We start from the raw sequence: 21552 nt of genomic DNA on the forward strand, positions 1-21552 counted from the left end.
AGACTAGACTACAGAATATAAAATACAGAATAAAGACTATAGAATATAGAATACAGATTGTAGAATACAGAGAATTATGGAATGTAGAATGTAAAATATAAAAGAATACAGAATTTAAAAGAATATAGAATGTAGAATATGGAACATAGAATACACCACACAGAAAAATATAGTATATATAAAAATAAAGAATATAGAACATAGAACTTTGAATATACAATAGAGAATACAGAGTATGGAATATAGAACCTAGAATATGTAAAAATATAGAAAGAGAATATAAAAGAATATAGAACATAGGAGAATATAGAATATAAAATACAGAATATAGAATGTAGAAGAATTTAGAACGTAGAACATAGAATATAGAGGAATATAGTATATAGAAGAACATAGGACATAGAAAATACAATGCAGAATATAAAAGAATATAGAGTATAGAAGAATATGGAATATGGACAATAGAAGAATGTAGAGTATAGTTATAGAAGAATATAGAAAACTGAAAAACAGAATATGGAATATAGGAAAATATAGAGCAAAAATTTAGAATATAGAAGATACAGGATATAGAATGCAGAATATAGAAGAATACAGAATATAGATGACAGACTACAGAAAATAGAAGATAGAACGTAGAAGAAAATAGAATATGGACAAATATGGAATATAAGGTATCGGATATACACTATTGAAGAATATAGAATAAAGAAAGTAGAAGAATATAGATTACAGACTATAGAAGAATATAGAATGTAGAATAGAGAATATGGAATAGAGAATACAAGAGAATATTAGATTACAGAAGAATATAGAATATAGAGATTAGAAGGTAGAATAAACACTAAAAAATATAGAATATAGAAGAATATAGAACTCAGAAAAATTTAGAATAGAACATGTAGAATATAGAAGAAAATGGAATATAGAATGTAGTATAGAGAACATAGAATGTGGAATAGAGTATAGAGAAGAATAAAGAATATTACAAAATTTAGAATATAGAATGTAGACTGTAGAATATTTAATATACGATTTAGAATGCACAATATAGAATATAGCAGAAGAATATAGATTATAAGAGAAGAATATAGAATGTAGAATAAGAATGTAGAAGAGTGTAGAATACAGAACATAGAAGAGTATAGAATATAGAATGCAGAATGTAGAATATAGCATATGGAATATAGAATACAGAAGAATATAGTATATAAAAAATATTGAATATAGAACATAGAATATAGAACACAGAATATAGAATATGTGATATAGAATACAGGGTATGGAATAGAGAATATAGAAAAATATAAAATAGAGATAAATATAGAATAGAGTATGTACAAAGTAGAATACAAAATATAGAATATAAAATATAGAATAAAGAACATAGAATATAGAAGAATATAGATTATAGAATATTGAAGATTCTGGAATATAAAAAAATAAAAAATTTTTTTTGTAGAATTAAATATAGAAGATAGAATATAAGAGAATATAGAATGTAGAATAGAGTATACATAATATGCAATATGGAATATAGAATACAGAAAATTATTAAAAATACAGACTATAGAGAAAAATGAATATAGAATACAATCAATGGAATATAGAAAATACAGAATTTAGAAAATAGAATGTAGAATACAGAATATAAAATATAGAATAAAAATACATAATATAGAGAATATACATTCTAGAATATAGAAGATTATGGAATATAGAATGTAGAATGCAAAATACAGAATATACAATATAGAACAATATATGATACAGACTATAGAAGAATATAGAATGTAGAATATAGAATACAGAAAATTATAGAATATAGAAAAAGAACATTGAATACAGAACACAGGATGGAATATAGAATATAGAAAATATAGAATATAGAAGAATATAGAATGTAGAATACAAAATATAGAATATAAATAAAGCATAAAGAACACAGAATATAGAAGAATATAGATAATAGAAGATAATGGAATAAGAATATAGAATGTAAAACAAAATATACACTGTAGAAGATATAGAATACAGAATATAGAAGAATATAGAATATAGAAGGAAGAATGTAGACTATGGAATATAGAATACAGAAAAATAAAGTATATAGAATATAGAAGAATATGGAAGAACATAGAAGAAAGAATTTAGAATGTAGAATACAGAATATAGAGCATAGAATATGGAAGAATTTAAAATATATAATGTAGAATATGGAATATGAAATATGGAACATAGAAGAACATTGTATGTAGAAAAATATAGAATGTAGAACATCAAATATAGAATGCAGAGTATGGAATATAGAATATACAAAAATATAAAATATAGAAGAACATAGATTATAGAAAATAGAGAATTTGAAACATAGAATATGGAACATAGAACACTGAAGATAGAATACAGAATATAAAAGAACTTTGAAAATAGAATATAGTGTATTCTTCTATATTTTACATTCTACAGTCCATAATTTTCTATATTTTATAATCTGTATTCTATAGTCTTTATTCTACATTTTATATTGTGTATTCTACATTCTACTTTCTATATTCTAAATTCTGTATCATATGCTCTTGTATAATCTATATTCTGTATTGTATAGTCTAGTGTGTATATTCTTCTATAATGTATATTGTATATTCTTCTGTATTCTATATTCTAATTTTAAACATCCCCACATAACCCTGCTCACCTGGAACCATTGATGAGAGTTTCCAGACAACTCATCTGGGGACCAACAACCCAGATACCCCAAACCCAACCACCCTGCTATCAGCAGAGCACACACACAGCACCCAACCCCAAAACTAGGAAGATCACCCACTGCTCCCACAGCCAGGGTCCAGCTGGACAGACAAACACACCACCTCAACAGAAACACCACCTATATCCTCAACAGCCCCACGAGAGACCCACACTCACACATGCAGTCATTCCTCCACCAACCCTGAGAAAGGTAGTGAGAGCATCTAAATGGCAAAATTAGAGACCAGAGCAAAGCACAGGCCCAGCCTACTTGGATATATCAAAACAAAACAAAATTTCAGGGTTCAACAAACACACAGTAAATAAATAGATATAATAATTTCTTGATGCTTCGGAAACAACAGACAATATCAAATCACAAAAAGAAGCAGGACAGGATGGAGTCAGCAAGTGACTGAAATAAAGAACAAAAAACCTGCCGGGGGTAAGAAACAGCCTGTGAAAACACAGGCAAAACCAAGAAAAATATAGACAAAATCAAGGAAGGCACTGACAAAATGAAAGAAAGCAACAAACAAAAAACCCATTGTTGTCAAGTTGTTTACAACTCATAAAAAAAGCGATAAAGAATTCAGGAAAACAATATAAAAACGAAACAACTAGAAACCATACAAAAACATCAACTAGAAAGCCAAAAGATTAAGAATAAAATTTCAGAAACAGACAACTCAAAAGAAAGATATAGGACCAGAATTGAAGCAATGGAAGACAGATTAGTGAAATTAAAGAAAAGTCCCTTGATATCAATTTGTTTGAGGAAAAATCAGAAAAAAGAATGAAGAAATCCTAATAATTATGTGGGACACTATCAAGAGGAAAAACTTGCATATGATAAGAGATCCAATGGATGGGGCTGGGTGCAATGCAAAACACAGAGACAATTGTCAAAGTAATCCTGGCAGAAAACTTCGCTATCTATCATCATGAAAGACAAGAAGATACTCATCCAAGAAGTGCAATGAACGCTATACAGGATACAGCCCAAAGAAAGTCACCAAGACTTATAAACAAATGTGCAAAAAAAAAAAGGACCAAAGACAAACAAAGAATCCTGAGATCAGCTAAGGAAAAATAAAGTCACCACTGTTTTTATTATAAAATCTCAAGACTTTAGTGTTCAACTTAGGTGAAATAGCTAGTTGAGTATAAAATTTGGAAAATTATCCTTTGTCCCAGAAAGTTATATGCACTTTATTGGAAACCCAGTCTAATGAATAAGTGGCAACCTGGATTGTAGTAAAGCTAATGTGTTAACAGATTGGCAAGTATAAAAAGCATGACCTGCTTAACTCCCAGAGCAATTGCAGAAGAACTGTACTAGATGGTTGTTTGATAGTTGACAGTAGTGCCTGTGGTTGTGTGCTGTCAAGTTTGTTATGACTCATAAAAAAAAAAAACCTATAACCCAGTGCCGTCGAGTTGATTCCGACTCATAGCGACCCAAAGGACAGAGTAGCTACAAAGGGGAACCAATAAAACTAATCTCCAACTATGTAGCTAAAACCACGTAGGCAAGAAGACAGTGGGAAGACCTATATAAAAGGTCGAAAGTAAAAAAAAAAAAAAAAAAAACTCAGCAATTCTATATTAAGTAAAAATGTCTCTCAAATACAATGGCAACATTAGAATATTTCCAGATAAGCAGAAATTAAGGGAACTTGTAAAAACCGGACCAAACTTACAAGAAATATTAAAGAGAGTCCTTCGAATAGAGAACCAAAAACATTAAACAATAATCTGATATTTGGACGCAGGACAGACCACCCAGATACCAACCCAAATAAGGAATTTTAAAAATAAAACAAAGCTAAAAGGCTAAAAACAGGGAACCAAAGACATCCATATGTAAACGATGACATCAAAACAAAAAAGACGGAATGAATGGTGTAGTTATAGAACTTTCATATGGAGAGGAAGCCAAAGTGATATCAATAAATAAAAGACTGTTTTAAACTTAGGAAGATAACAGTAAATTTCAAGGTAACGACATAGAGGAGGACTGGTGGTGCATTGGTTAAGTGCTCAGCTGCTAACCAAAATGTCATTGCACTGAAAGTCTTACCTAAAGAAATATGGAAAAAGAAAGAAACAAAGGACCTCCAGATTGGAAGGAAGAAGCAAAATTTTCCCTATACACAGATGAAATGAACCTATACGTAGAAAACTCCAAGGATTCCACAAAAAAACTACTGGAACTAATAGAAGGATTCAGCAAAGTAGCAGGGTACAATATCAACATATAAAAAATCAGTTGGATTCCTCTACATCAACAAAGAGAACTTCAAAAAGTAAATCACAAAAAGAATGCCATTTATAATAGCCCCCCAAATGATAAAATACTTGGGAATAAATCTAACCAAGGATATAAAAGACCTATACAAAGAAAATTACAAAATGCTACTGCAAGAAACCAAGAGACCTATATAATTGGAAGAAAAAAAAATGCTCGTGGATAGGAAGACTCAACACCATAAAAAAGTCAATACTACCTGAAGTGATCTACAAATATAATGCAATACCGATCCAAATTGCAACAGCATTCTTTAATGAGGTGGAAACACTAATCACCAATCCAATGCGAAAAGGAAAGAGGCCTTGGATAAGTTAAGTGCTACTAAAGAAGAACAAGGTAGAAAGAAGGCCTCGCACTACTGAATCTTAGAACCTACTATTCAGGCATGGCAATCAAAACAGACTGGTATTTGTACAATGACAAACACACAGACCGATGGAAGAGAACTTAGAACACAGATGTAAATCCATCCAGCTATGGGCCGCTGATTTTTGACAAAGGGCCGAATTTTGTTAAATTGGGAAAAGACAGTCTCTAACAAATGGCACTGGCAAAACTGAATGTCCATCTGTAGAAAAAATGAATCAGGACCCATACTTCACATCATAAACAAAAACTAACTCAAAATCGATCAAATATAAAACCTAAAACAATAAGGATTTCATTTTACTTGTTTCAGCAATCAACATCCATGGAAGCAGCAGTGGGCAAATCTGCTACAAAAGACCTCCTTAAAGTGTTAAAAAGCAAGGATGTCACCTTGAAGACTAAGGTGCCCCTGACCCAAGCAATGAAAGCTGGATGATGAGTAAGGAAGACTGAAGAAAAATTGGCATCTGTTGGTGAAGAATATTGAATATATCATGATATGCCAAAATAAGGAACAAATCTGCCTTGGAAGAAGTACAGCCAGAATGCTCCTTAGAAGCAAGGATGGTGAGACTTCATCTCATATACTTTGGGCATGTTGTCAGGAAGGATCAGTCTCTGGAGAAGGACATCATCCTTGGGAAAGAATAGGGTCAGTGAAAAAGAGGAAGGCCCTCAACAAGATGGACTGACATGGTGGCTGCAACAATGGGCTCACGTATAGCAATGAACGTGAGGATGGCACAGGATCGGGCAGGGTTTCCTTTTGTTGTGCATAGGGTGGCTATGAGTCAGAAATGACTCGAGCGCACCTAGCAAAAACAACAACAACAATAAGGAGATAGAAATTATAACGAAGTACCGAATACAAATTAACATTAATCTTTCCCAAACTCTTGCAAAAGAAAATAGTAGGGAACACTTTGTAATTGATTCTATGATGACATAATCACCCTGATACCAAAGCCAAAAAACCCCACAATATCCCTTATGAATATGAATGCAAATCTCCAACAGAGTACTAACAAACCAAATCCAGCAGCAAAATACTAGCAAACCAAACATAGCAGCATATTGAAAAGACTATAAACCACGTTCCAGTGGAACTTGTCCCACAAATGCAAGAGTTGTTAAGCATAAATATCAATTAATTAAGAAAATGAAGGAAAAATGATTTGATTAATGAATGCAGAAACATCATTTGACAAAATCCAAGACCCTTTCATAATAAAATCATTCAACAAACTAGAAATGTAAGGAAACTACACGTATCTGATTAAGGACACTTATGAAACACCCACAGCTAACATCACACGCATTGGTGAAAGACTACAAGTTTTCCCCTAACATCAGGAACAAGACAAGGATGCCTGATTTCATAACTCTTATTCTACATTTTTCTGGAAATACTAGACAGAAAAGTTAGGCTAAAATTTTTTTTTAAAGGCATTTGAATTTGGAAAGAAGTAAAATTTTTCCTATTCAAGATGACAAGATCTTATACATAGAATATCCTAAGGAATTCTCTCTCTTTCTCTCTCTCTCTCACATACACACACCCACAAATATACAATACAAATAAAAAATAAAAAGAAGCTATTAGATTTAATATACAAATTCAACAGAATGGTAGGATATCAGATCAACACACAAAAATACAGTTCTGGAAAGCCAAATTGTTATTATTTATCTGTTTATCTATTTATCCATCTATTTAGTGATTTGTTGATATAGCTATCTCTTTAACTACTTATTCATCTATTCATTCATTCATATGTCAGTCTTTCTGTATGCCTGTCCATCCATCCATCCATCCATCCATCCATCCATCCATCCATCCATCCATCCATCCATCCATCCATCCATCCATCCATCCATCATCCATCCATCCATCCATCCATCCATCCATCCATCCATCCATCCATCCATCCATCCATCCATCCATCCATCCATCCATCCATCCATCCATCCATCCATCCATCCATCCATCCATCCATCCATCCATCCATCCATCCATCCATCCATCCAGCCACCCAGCCACCCAGCCACCCAGCCACCCATCCACCCACCCACCCACCCATCCACCCATCCACCCATCCATCCATCCATGCATGTGTTCATTCATTTATTTATCTCTCTTTCTCTGTTTACTTATTACCCTTTGAGCTTCACATTTCTTCAACACCAAACTTCAAATTGACCTGGATTTTAAGGGAAAAAAGGTATCAATGACTTCTTAATTATGCCTATGGGAAAAACTGATTCACTTGATTAGTTTTCTTCATGACACGTTTGCTTTAAATCTGCTTTAAATTACTTCTCATTAAGCTTGATCCAAAAAAATTGGATGATCTTTTCTTTCTTTTTTTTCCTTATTTGTATGAATTTAAAGAGCTTAAATTTGGAGGAAAAGAGACTTAATGATTCTCTCTTGGTTCACTATTTGGGCCCAAGCACCCATGTGTATAGACTCAGTGCTTCTCAGGTGGTGGCAAAAACATTCATTTGCCCTGTGTTGGCTATTAGGTAGGAAGGCTGCCCCTGGCTGGAAGGAGGTCAGCCCTCAACAGTGATCATGTTGTTGGGAGAGTCTTTGAACCTGAGCAGAGAGAGCAACTATATAGAGAGTTTATTTAAGTAATTCTCAGTGCAGAGAGTTTGTTCTATTTTTGTTTGTTGAGTTTTTAGTAGAACCATGTAACACAGGGGTGTAGAAAGCTGTTAAAAGGATTTGTGCCTGTGTTTGAGAAAAGCAGTGCAGGCAATGCTTCCATCCCTGAATCTTAGTTTATGTAAAATAATAATCAAAAAAGCAGTAAAAACAGCAGCATCAATAATAATCATCATTAAAGCTGTTTGTTGAGTGCAGCATGCTGGACAATGTTGTAAGTTGTTTGCAAGTGTTAACTAATTTACTTTTTAATAAACAATACTAGTGGTAGATGCTATTACCAGTAACACTTGAAAGTTAATAATTAATACCTGAATCAAGAGAGCAAATACCTTCTTACCTGTCCAGGACCCTTCCAAGATCATATTGATTTTATATTTGCATTTTTGTTTTCTGGTTCTAAAATCAAGTGCCAAAAACTGTACAAGTTTCACATTATTCAAAATTTATAAATGTCACCTTGATATTGTAGGTATATTTCCAGCAGTAAACAAAAGTGAGGCAAGTGTTGACCATTCATAGGACTCAATTCTTCAGTTAAACTCTGAGATTGGTTTCCAGAATGCTTATGTTTTATCCTGTGACTGACTCAATGATTGTTTGACAACTGGAGTTTCTTTGTAAGGTGTTTTAGAGAATAATGAGATAAAATATTTCAAATTAAGGAATAATTATGTTATAATTATTATAAATTATAAAATAACATAATTGATGAAAAATGAAGATAAGAGCTTACTGATGTGACAATCTCTGTCTGTGTGTGATAGAGTTAACCTATGTATTTTCTCTCTAAACTCTGACCTACATCACCTTTCTTCTTAAGTTATTGCACATTTCTTTTTCCGACTTGAGCACAGCAGCTGTCTTATGTCATCCCATGGAATTAGGTAAGAGAATTGGCTGGTTAAAATCCCACTTCGCTTTAATTTTTCCAGATTAAATGTATCTCATTCAAATAGAACAAATTTAAGTGGGCATCATGCCAAAATCTAAATTCCTGTCTATGAACTTGGAGACATTTAAACCTTAGGGGCTGAAACTTTTATGTTGGATCTGTGGACTTCCAGAAAGCTGAGTCTCTTACTTCTGTGGCCAAGCCAACTTGTTTATTTTGAGAATAAAATTATTGCAGTATTTAACATAATATCTCCTACATTATATAATTCTCAGTATTGCATGCATATTTTGTACAGAAAAAAATCAAAGTAAATATTAGTTGATTACTAATTACGTGGAGTCTAAATCTACACGCATATTTTAAAGGTAAAATAGAGTTAACTGGTTTTTCTTTTTTTAACATTCAGTTAAGATCAGTTATTTGATTTGTTTTTCACTTGAACAAATATATTTTGAGCCTTGACCCTTTGTTCTTTTTTTTTTTTCTCCCAGGAGTGTAGACACCAGGCCTCATAAAATATCACCTACAATTTCTACAATGTGCTTAATTGTGGGCTAGAGACCTAGTTTCCCCAGAAGGCCTCTGAGAAACAAAATATGAATTCCACCATGATTAGGCAGTCAGCCCATTTCTATCAAGAGGTTGAAAGCCTCATATAAGGATGAGAAAATGAGTTTGAACATTTCTTTTTTTAATAAAATTTTTCATGGTAAATGATTGAAGGCTTATTGTCTGAAGCAAACAAACAAACAAAGGCAATCTTGCATACTCGTAGTGTGGTAACAGTTCCTGAAATGTGTTTCAGATTAGAGGTTTCTACAGTTTTGGATTCCTTTTCAAATCTATTTCTCTGCCACCCCGTAGAGGTGCCAAATAAAGTAGCTTGATTATTCATAATATATGCAGTTTGTCTCTGTGACTCTTTGATATATATAACCAACAAACAATATAATTTAACTTAAAACTTTGTGAAAGACGGACTTGCTGTGAGTATGTAACACTATCCCCAAGTGGGGTGACAGGGAAATCTATTTAATTTTGCAGACCCCTTCCCCAGCGTCTTACCTAATGTTTTATTTCAAATAAAATTTCCTGGGAAAATGAAACATATCTCTATATGAGACACTATATATCTCAACTGAAATAAGTTTTAAAATTAATTACTTTATATCTGGGAAAGAATGTGGATGTCTACATATCTAATGAAGAAGAATGTGCTTTTCAACGCAGTAGCTTATTCTTCAGTTTTAAAAACATGACCCGCTGGATGTGAGCAGTCTCCTTCATAACAACAACCATTCAAATCTCAAACAGCTGTTTTAGGCCACTAATTACTCTGAATTTAACCTAAAATATTACAATACCTTGGAGACTTTACTACAATTCATATCAAAAAGATCAATCTACAACTAATCTCAGGGACACTATTTAAAGGAATGTGTTTTATTTGATAAATTATGTAGAGTGGATTGTATTGGTTTTTTTTTTTTTGCACACTCATTTCCTGGATTTGCATGATTTCTGGGCTGCCCAAATTATTCAGATTACATTTGAATGATTTCTGCAAAAATGAGTATCAAGGTAAGCTATGTGAGATTGATTTTACCATACATTGAATTGAAATTTTCTTGGGGCGGCAATCACAAAGCAGCAAGGGGAGAGACATTTCTTGGGAAGGTGAGATAAGGGTTAGGGTTTGAAGGTCCAGTGCAACCCCTACTGGGCAGCAAGGCCCTGCAGCTATCACTCATAGTCTTGATTGGGGTAGAAAAAACATTTCTTTCTTATTTTTGCCTTACCACTTTGCATTATGCTTAGGACATAGCCATGTTCAGGAATATTATTAGAAAGGTGAAAGGTTGTAAACTATGTAAAGTATTTCAAGCAATACAAACACCTGTTGAGAAACTTATGCAGTGGTATTAAAATATTTTGTAAATTGTTTTATTTTTAGTGAAATATATATGCTTATATGCATATGTATATATGTGTGTATATAATGTATAACTGTCTAGTTTTCATAACCGATTTTGAATACATGCACATTATCTCAACAAGTTGATGTTTTTAGTTCCTTTCTCCATTTTCATCATGTGCCCTTCATTTCAAATTTCTCCTGTATGTTTAGTGTATTTCTATAAATTACACGAGAAAAATTCCTAATATGAAACTGTTAGTTAAAAAAAAAAAGCGGTTTCCATCAAGTCTATTCTGACTCAAAGCCACCCTGTAGGACAGAGTAGAACTGCCCAGTATGGTTTCCAAGGAGCCGCTGGTGGAATCGAGCTGCAAACCTTTTGGTAAGCGGCCCTAACTCAACGACTGCGACAGGTATGAATATGATCAAAGGTCATGAGAAACGATTAGCAAGTTTTGAAAAGATCTACCGTGTTTTACCAAAACTATGCTACTGCATATCTGATAACGTTGCTCACAACATTTTTGGCCTAATAATTTAATAAAGTTGTTTTGTTTAACTAGGTTTTAATATTTTGGGATTATTTCTTTATTTTAAGCCTCTATTTCATTTTCGATGTATCACTTATTTGTATATTTTTTTCTGCTTAGTCAGCTCTTTTCATTTTTATTATTAATTTTTGGTAAATTGGATTTTATTTGTGATATTAAAATTTTTTATTTGTTCTAAGAATTTAATTTGGGTTCTTGTTTAGATTTATAATTCTTTACATGAAATTTTTGGGGGTAAAAACTACAAAATCAAAATAACGGCCCCCACCTGGTGAAATGAGCATTCCAATAGATTGGAAATTGTTGCCAGTGTTCCCATTTTCTTTTTTTTTAATAAATTTTTCCTTCCATATATATGTTTATATTACTTTGTCATTCAAAAATTTATACACAATTTTTTTCATGGCATTGGCTGCAATCCCTGTTGTGTCAGCACTCTCCCCCTTTCCACCCCACATTCCCACATTCCATTTGTCCAATTTTCCTGTCCCTTCCTGCCTTCTCCTCTCTGTTTTTTGGCAGGTGTAGCCCATTTGATGTCATATACTGTTTGTTTTACAGGCCTGTCTTACCTTTGGCTGAAAGGTAAACTTCAGGGGTGGCTTCAGTTCTGAGTTAGAAGGATCTCCAGGGGCCATAGTCTCCAGGGTTCTGCTCTGACTGGGATTACAACAGAAATTCCTGGACAGAGTGGGAGAAAATGTAGAACAGATGATCAAATTCACAAAAAGAACAGACTTCCCTACATATTTTATTGAAGGAGCCCTGGCTGTACAGTTGTTAAAAAGCAGTAAACCTTTACAGGAGCAGACTGCCACGTTTTTCTCCCTCAAAGCACCTAGTAGGATCACACCACCAACTCTTCTGTTATCAGCCAAACACATAACCACAGCACAAACAGGGCTCCTTCTGTACTGATTGTAGCTTTAGAAATCCTATGGTGCAGTTCCGTTCTGCCTGGGGGTCACTATGAATTGGAATTGACTCCAAGGCAATGGGCAGAGTATATAATTTATTGACGATATATAGTCACAGAGTATATAATTTATTGACGATATATAGTCATATAATAATTACATAACTTCTATAAACCCACTGCCATGGAGTCAATTGCAACTCATAGTGACCTTATGGAACAGAGTAGAACTGCCCCACAGGGTTTCCAAGGCTGTAAATCTTTACAGGAGCAGACTGGCACATCTTTCTCCTCCTGTTCAGCAGCTGGTGGGTTCCAACTACCGCCTGCCTTTCAGTTACCAGCTCAGTGCTATAATCACTACACCAGGATCAAGACTCCTGATAACTTCTACAGCTATTGTATTCTTACTTTCCTGTTTTTCTATCACGCCCAGTTATCATGCTATTTTATCACGTTTATATCCATAAAATTTTACATGTTGTATTTCCTCCTCTTTATTCTCTTATCGACATTTTTTTTAATTTTTATTTTTAACTTGATCATTTTCTTTCAGATTTTTATTAAAAAATTGCTTCATGGTCTGAAATATATAACCTATCTTGAAATTTAGATTGTATTTACATCAATTGGTTTACAGTGAACTAGCTTGCAATGACATTTATTTTGTCCTTTCAGTTACGTGTGTTTGCATTTGATATTTTTAAAACATAAACCAGTTTTTTCGATAACCATATTTAAATAATATTTTATTGTCATTGAGTATTGTTATTACTAAGGTGAAAAATTTTAAGAATATTAAAAATATAATGTATTAGAATGTTGTTAACTATAAATTATAATTTATACAATTTATCGAACACTTTTAGCAAGTTAAGTGTTTTTCATTTATTAGGTTTTCAAAAACAGTAAAGCTTTTAAATAGAAAAATTTTTTTTCTTTTTTGTGTTGTTATTTTTGTCATATTCTATTTCATGGGTTAGAACATTCAAAAAATCATAACGTTGTTAGAATAAGTCTTAGTTTTTTTCTGAATTATACAAACATCCATCATTATTTTATATCACTGTGTTTGCTGTTTTAGAGGAAAGCACTGTTCTTTGAGAAAGGCCTATAGTGAAGAATGACGGTTCAATAGGATCAGAGCTTTTTAGAATATATGAAATGTGTGTAGTATCTTTCCTATATAACTTAGTGATATGATTATTTATAGTCAAATGTGCCTCAGTTTATACCAACTTGGCGGACTATAGATAATGTTAAAAACAAAATTTCTACAAGATTAGATTTGTATATGAACCCATAAGTTTAACTTGCAATTTATGAACGGGAAGTTTCAGACAAGAGCTTTCTAATTCATGAATAGCAACTACAGGTTATGAGTTCTTATACAAATTTAATTTTGTAAAAATTTTGTTTTTAACAGTTCTGGTGATGGGGATGGGATTAATGGAACGTTTTGAACTTGGTTAAGCTCAGCAGGCAAGTCTTAATTGGTTAACTCACATTTTGGCTTCTGGGAAGGTCAGGCATTTGTAGGAACTAGACTCAGGTTTGGTTTGCTGATGTGGGGCTTAGCATAAGTGACTGCACCTTGGACCAAGTATAGTCAGGTCAACAATAAATATAACTTTATGACAGATCATTGAATTCTATATGCTAGAATTGTATTTATATTTGCATGTATGTGTAATCAACAGTTGGCATTGTCGATTAATTTTCTTATTTGTCACACTTTATATTAAAGCTCACTAGTTTTTACTGAAAATAATTTTAGTTTCTCAACTTTGTTGAGCAATCTTTGTAATAACAATTATCTAAAACTTTCAAATTTTAATGGGGCATCAATACCTTTTGACTCCATATCTCAAATGAGGAGCAAGTAATAACATTTTACTAACTGACATTTCGTCCAAGTGCAGTTTAAATGTAAATTTCCCCTATTAATATAAAAGGACCAAGTCAAATTCAAAATGCCATTCTTGACATATTCCTTGAGTTAAACTTAGATTAATAATTGCTAACGTAACATTTTAGTGTTTCTTTCTCCAGCCCTTCTTAAAGGTCTTGCATATTTGTTTTTTGCCTGGGCAACAAATTTCCACATACAATTACAGATATTATAGAAATAACCACCAATTCTTTTATAAGAGTTGTAGTATTCCTGACATACAAATGGTAATATAACATTTATTACAATTTTTTATAGCCAATATAATTTCAAAACTGAGAAATGGAGAAAGAAATTCTTTTTGTAAGAATATTATACCATGTTTGAACATCACTGTCCTGTTTAATTATTTAAATGAATGGAGTGAAAGATTTTTTTTCTCATACCAAGTAAGCACATCTCCAATCTCTCATCTTGAAGATATTTAAAAGGGGAGAAAAGACTCATCTTGGCAAATCATCTAAATGTTTATTTCCAGATAATATTTTTATTCTGTAAGAAATAAAAAAAAAAAAAAGATAATTTTTTTTTTTTTCGAATTGGCCATTGCTCAACAGACACAGATTCAGTGTATAGAAACGGGGAGAAATAGTCACCTAAAGTGATTCAAGGAAATTCTACTGCATTTAATAATCATTTTGTTTTCTTCTGAAGGACATTCAATGTTGTTTACATTGAATTTTCAGATATTGTCTGCTTTATTTTTATCTAAGCCATGAAGACAGAAAAATCAAACTTTTGGAGCAGAATTTATACTTCTTGGCTTTTTCCAATATGGCCAAATGAACACCGTCCTCTTTGTTACCATTGCGGGCCTCTTCTCAGTGACTTTGATGGGGAATGTCATACTGATCCACCTCATCCGACTGGACACTCCGCTCCACACTCCCATGTACTTCCTCCTCAGTCAGCTCTCCTTCATTGACATGATGTACATCTCCACCACGGTACCCAAGATGGCAGCAAACTTTCTGTCAAATGATAAGACTATTACTTCTTTAGACTGTAAGATTCATACCTTTGTGGTTTTGACCCTTGGTGGAACTGAAGCTCTTCTTCTTGGTTTCATGTCTTATGATAGATATGTAGCGATCTGTCACCCTTTACATTATCCTGTGCTCATGAGCAAGACGATCTGTTTGTCCATGGTCACATGTGCATGGGCCAGTAGTTCTATCAATGCTTTAATACATACATTGCATGTATTTCAACTTCCATTCTGTACATCTCGGATCATTAACCACTTTTTCTGTGAAGTTCCATCTCTAATGCCTTTGGTGTGTGAGGACACCTCCCAGTATGAGTATACTGTCCTCTTTAGTGGCCTTATCGTTCTGCTACTACCATTCATGGCCATTCTGGCCTCCTATGCCTGAGTGCTTATTGTGGTTTACCAGATGAGCTCAGGTAAAGGGCAGACAAAAGCCATCTCCACGTGTTCCTCTCATCTGATTGTGGCAAGCCTATTCTATGGGGCTACTCTCTCCACCTGTACAAGGCCACATTCCTTGCATTACCTTGAGGAAGATAAAGTGGTGGCAGTATTTTACAGTATCATTACACCTCTTCTGAACCCATTTATCTACAGTCTGAGGAATAAGGAGGTCATGGGGGCTAGGAAAAGAGTTTTGGGAGAATAGATATTTGTACAGAAAATATGACTTTAGGAACCCTTTATAGTTTGAGACTGAACAACATGATTTGATTAGCCTACTGTCTAGAGAGATGTAAGCTCAAAGAAATGTTTACAAAATAAATAAATGTAACAATACCTTGGTTTCTACACTTCTCAGAAATAACTAAAGCTTTGTTATTGGAACTGGGTGGACTTGCCGTGTAAAAGCAAGAGAATGGTTGCCATTTTCAACTTTATCTTCTAAAGCAATAGATTTAATCCCTGTCAACACAATGCTCCCATGTCATAACAAATTTTTAGTACCTTTTTAATATTCTGAAATAAAATGCACATGAAATATAATTTACCATATAATACATAATATCAGGAAAATACATATGATGACCAAACTATAATATAGAGCAAAATGTATACATCCACTTATTTATTTATTTATTCATTCATTGAGCAAGGGCTTTAATGCTTTAACTCTGTATGTGACACTGTTATAGGCACTGGTGAAATGGGATTAAACAAGAAAAAACTGACATAAGTCTCTGCTCTCATGAAGTTTACATTTTATCGTGGGGAGAAAGACAGTATATAAAATTAACTGGTAAAGCGACCTTATATGAGTCGGAATCAACTCGACAGCACTGGGTTTGGGTAAATTTCAGAGTATACCAAAAAGTATTAATCACCATGAAGAAGAACTAAGTGGAAAATTGGAATCAGGAAAACAGAGGATATTTGCAATATTAAGTCAAATAGTCAGAGAAGGGAGAATCAAGAATATGACTTTTGTCAAAAACTAAAAGGAGTCGAGGAAGAGAGACAAGTGGATATTTGTGGATAAATGTTCTGGGAAGAGCAAAGAACAAGTGAGAACTCCCTGAGGTGGGGACATGCCCAGCTTAGTCACAAAAGATCAAGGAGTAAATTGGTGAGACACAGGAAATAGGTATATGTTTTGGGGCCGGGTCTTACAGTGTAAATTAGATCAACGTGAGGATTGTGGCTTTGAACCTAAAACAATGGGCTACCATTGCAGAGTTGTGGTAGAGAACTGATGTGGGCAGGAGAAAGCCATTGCAGTAGTCCAGCTGTGACAAGATATTACCTTGGACCAAGGTGATATTAGTGGAGAGGCAAAAACTAGCCAGATTCAGGAGACTGGGAGAAAGCAGACATTTGAGTTTTGTGGACACATGGAATGTGAAATTCTATGAAATAAGAAGCTTTCAGAATTGGGCTAAAACTTGAAATAAACAACTGGAAGTATGGAACTGTCATCGTTACAGCTTGAGGGAAACCACAGGTGGAGCATTTCATCATTCGTCATCTCTTATGCTCCTTTCATGTTAATGCCTTGGGCCCACAATTACAATCATTATTCTGGCTTCTATCGCCATTAAATAGAAGCTCTTACTTCTCATCACCATTGAGTAGAAACTTTTAAATCAGCAAATAAGTTCTCTTTGATGTCTGGTTTCTTTTCCTAAACATATTTAAAAGGTTTAACCATATTTTTGAGTGTTTCCATCATTTTTATTACAAAGCTGAATTCCATCATATGGCTTAGAATAATTATTTCCATTCTGATGTCAGAAACGTTTGACTATAATGAATAAAACTACCATAAAGCTTCCTGTACAAGTGTTTTTTGAGAACACGTGAACTCAATTCTCTTGTATATATACCTAAATTGAAATTGCTTGGTCATAAATTAGGCACATGTTTAGCTCTAACAGCGTTATCCAAATTGGATTTAATCATTTATTTTCCGATCAGTAATATATGAAAACTTCTTAGAGTCTGAGTGTTGATAATAAATAATGCAGTGGGTTGCTAAACTACTTGGTGCTAAATATAAAGTGGGATATAAACCATGAGAACAAAATACAACCAGTGTGCCATCAGTGCATGAACAATGGTATTGGAAGAAAGTGTATATTTCTGTGAAGTATTTTAGAGAGTCACTGACAAGTTTTTTTGGATCCATTGTCAATAATTTTAATAATAATTATATGTAATGGCCTTTAGGAACACTCATTTTTGGTTCAAGACAAAATGTGTTTATTGGTCTATGAATGCCTTACTTCGGTCAGTTTGTTTATAATGTATACCTGTAAGTTCATCACCCAACCCAACAACTAAAATAGTAAATTTGTTTATCTTTAGTGCTCCTCCAACTCATGGCGACCCCATGTGTGTCAGAGTAGAACTGTTCTTGGTAGAGTTTTCAACGGCTTATTTTTCTAATGTAGTTCACCAATCCATTCTTCTGAGGTGCCTCTGGGTAGACTCGAACCACCAAGCTTTCAGTTAGCAGTGACTATGTTAACTGTTCGCACCATGCAGGGACTCCTCATATCCTCCTATACCTCCACCATCATTCTGAATTTTTAGTTTTTTAATTCTCTTGCTATAATTATAATATAGAATTCATAGGGTATTAGAAAATATTTTTAGATGCTGTAGAACTTAATAAAGGGGTCTTAAGTTGTAGATAATCTTTTTGAAAATTGATTGTTTTTTCAGTTGACATTACTAACTCTCCAGGTTGAATGAAATGACAGCCCATTCTATTTTATTATTGAATGGCATTCTATTTTAAGACTATACTACACATTTATCCATTTTTTGTTGTTGGTGTTGTTGCTGATAGATGCTTGTTTTATTTCTAGTTGTCTACTATTATGTACAATGCACTTATAAACATTGTTGCATTTGTCTCCTGTTTCCCATAACAAGAGTTTGTATTTTGTATATATCTATGAATGGAATTGGTGGTGAAATTACTTAAGTGTGTAAACCATTTGTGTTTTACATAAAGTTTGAAATTCTAATTTACACTTACTATCAAACATGAAAATAACAAATCCATATTTTAATAAATGTTCATTCAAATTAAATGAATTTTAACATATTGAAATATTTTTCACACAGACGGCATGAAAGTTCACATCTGTAGACCACATCAGTCGCTGAAGTATATGGTTGCATGTCCAGTTGCTAGCTTCAAGTTTCAGGTAATCTCCACCCCCAGCTTCTTGATCTTGGCCTTAGAGTTTTATACATCCTTGATCTTTTATTATTGTAATTAATTTTTGTAGTATTTTTGACGATTTTCATGCTTTTGAGTTCCAGTAGAGCCTAAACCTGACTAAACACGATGCCTAAACTTCAATAGCTATAGCTAACAAACTTTTTTTTAAGTAAATAGCAATTTGAAGGATGATTTGTGTAAGTTATATAGAATAAAAAAATCCATATACAGTACCTTCACAACTAATCAGCTGGATTATCACAAATTGAACAAACCTATATGAAAGTAGTAACATATTATTAGCACTTGAGAAGATTCCTCATGCCTCCCCCTAGCTGCTGCCCATACTTACTTGTAATGAAACCATTATATTTAAGTGCATTATCCATGAATTATACTGAACAATGAAAAAATAAATCATTTCAATTATTACATAAATTCAATATAATCCCCATTAGAATCCCATCAGTGTGTGCATGTGTGTGTGTTTAATTTACAAGTTGGCTATAGAATTTATACAAAATGATGCAAAAAACAGTAATAGCTCAAAAGGAGTTTTAAAAATAATTAAATGAGATGCATCACTCTACGTGATATCAAAAATTTATATCGATATAGTTATAGACCAATGGAAGAGAATATATAATCCAGATGCACACATACGTGTACAATGATGAGTCACATATGTCAGGTGCTTGTATGGGGAGTGATAAAAGGATACACATTCCAGTGAAAGTTGTTGAATCAATTGTATATCCGTGTATATTTTTAAAAAATGAGATGTGGATAATGTCAGTGAAAATGACCAAGTTGATAGCCTCAGATAGCTTCTGTGGAGGGCCTGTTCCTGCACAGAAACAACAACAAAGCAAAAAGTGTTAGAATCAACTTTTTTAGAAATTTAGAAAGTTTTAAAATATTTACAGCAACTAAGCAAATACTGAAATAAGAGAAAACCAGAAAACCAAACCCACTCCCGTCAAGTCGATTGCGACTCATAGCGACCCTATAGGACAGAGTAGAGCTGCACCATAGAGTTTCCGAGGAGCGTCTGGTGGATTCGAACTGCTGACCTCTTGGTTAGCAGCCATAGCACTTAACCACTACACCACCAGTGTTTCTGAAATAAGAGAAAGGCCACTTAAAAACATCAGGAGAGGGGATGTTACAGAAAACAGTGTGTTAAGAAGGTATAGGATTCATTCCCTCCACTGAAGCAATGAAAAAAACCAAAAACCAAACCCAATGCCATCGAGTCGACTCCCACTCATAGTGACCCTATAGAACAGAGTAGAACTGCCCCATAGAGTTTCCAAGGAGCACCCGGAGGCTTCGAACTGCCGACCCTTTGGTTAGCAGCCGTAGCACTTAACCACTAGGCCACCAGGGTTTCCCTGAAGCAATGAATAAGTGGAAAAAAAAAACTGACAGAATAAACATTAAGTGCTTCATGAGAAAAGATGCTGTTGAATTTTGATGAAAAATGGTGGCATTTTTGTTTATTCACCTACTATCCCCCATTCTCCACTTGACAGCTGCCATGAAGACAGCAGCCCACATTCCTGGTGTGGCTTGCTGGTGCCAGGGTGTGGAGAAGACAGATCTTTTTTCTAAAAATGTTGTTGTTGTTTATTTTGACCAATCTGGTAGTTCCAGAGATACCTGCTCTGAGATAGGCCTTGGCTTTACTCCTCTCAGACATGAGTGGCTACCAGGTGGTATCTGTCTGTCAAAAGCCTTAAAGACATATAATGCCATAACCAGCTTAGGTAAGGAATGGAGAACAGGGAAAGAAGCAAACAAACCTGATAGCCTGGAAAAGAAGAGGCTGACGAGGCTAATGCATGGGAGAATAAACTGTTTGTAGAGATACTGAATGTACTGAAGGATCAGAGATCCAATGTACATACCCAGGTTGAATGCGTGCTCAAACAAGACCTGAGAGGACCCTAGGTTTGAGCCTCTGGCAGATCTTTGGGCTCTGCACAAACGGAGGTATAGACTAAGGCCCAATTGTAGGTGGCCTGGCTAAGCATTGAAAGAGTACCTAATTCAGAGTCAATCTTCAATGACCAGGAAAGGGTTTTTAGTTTTCTTTTTCTTCTCTTTTTGACTCCAAAAAAGGTCTTTATCAGGTCACTGGTTGACCACTAAAATAACTGAAGATAGACTTCAGTGACCACACATGGCAAAGAATACAGTCTATGCAAAATAATAAATACATACAAACAAATAAATAGTTTGGAAATGTCACTAAACAGATGACCGCAGCCCTCAACAATAACAGCAAGCACTAGGTAGGCTGGAGAATCTGCTTTTCAGAGTTAACACATAAAATTCACAAAGCCCAGTGTTTGGTAAAAATACTAGGCATGCCAAGAAACAGGAAGTACAACCAATTCACAGGAAAAAAAAAAAAAAAAATCGGCGAAAGCAGTCCCTGAAGAACCAATGACATAGAATTGCTAGGCAAATCGTTTAAATCTACTGTGTTAAACATGGTCAAAGACCTAAAGGAAAACAGGAGAATGTCTCAAAGAATAGAGAAT

General features: G+C 33.9%; 1 pseudogene; it reads left to right on the forward strand.

The window, feature by feature from the left end:
• The first annotated feature begins 10572 nt into the window (after positions 1–10572).
• Positions 10573–15979, forward strand: LOC126059461 (olfactory receptor 2AK2-like; annotated as a pseudogene).
• Positions 15980–21552: the final 5573 nt, after the last annotated feature.

Source organism: Elephas maximus, chromosome 16 (assembly GCF_024166365.1).
Source record: "Elephas maximus indicus isolate mEleMax1 chromosome 16, mEleMax1 primary haplotype, whole genome shotgun sequence".
Taxonomy (NCBI): Eukaryota; Metazoa; Chordata; class Mammalia; order Proboscidea; family Elephantidae; genus Elephas; species Elephas maximus.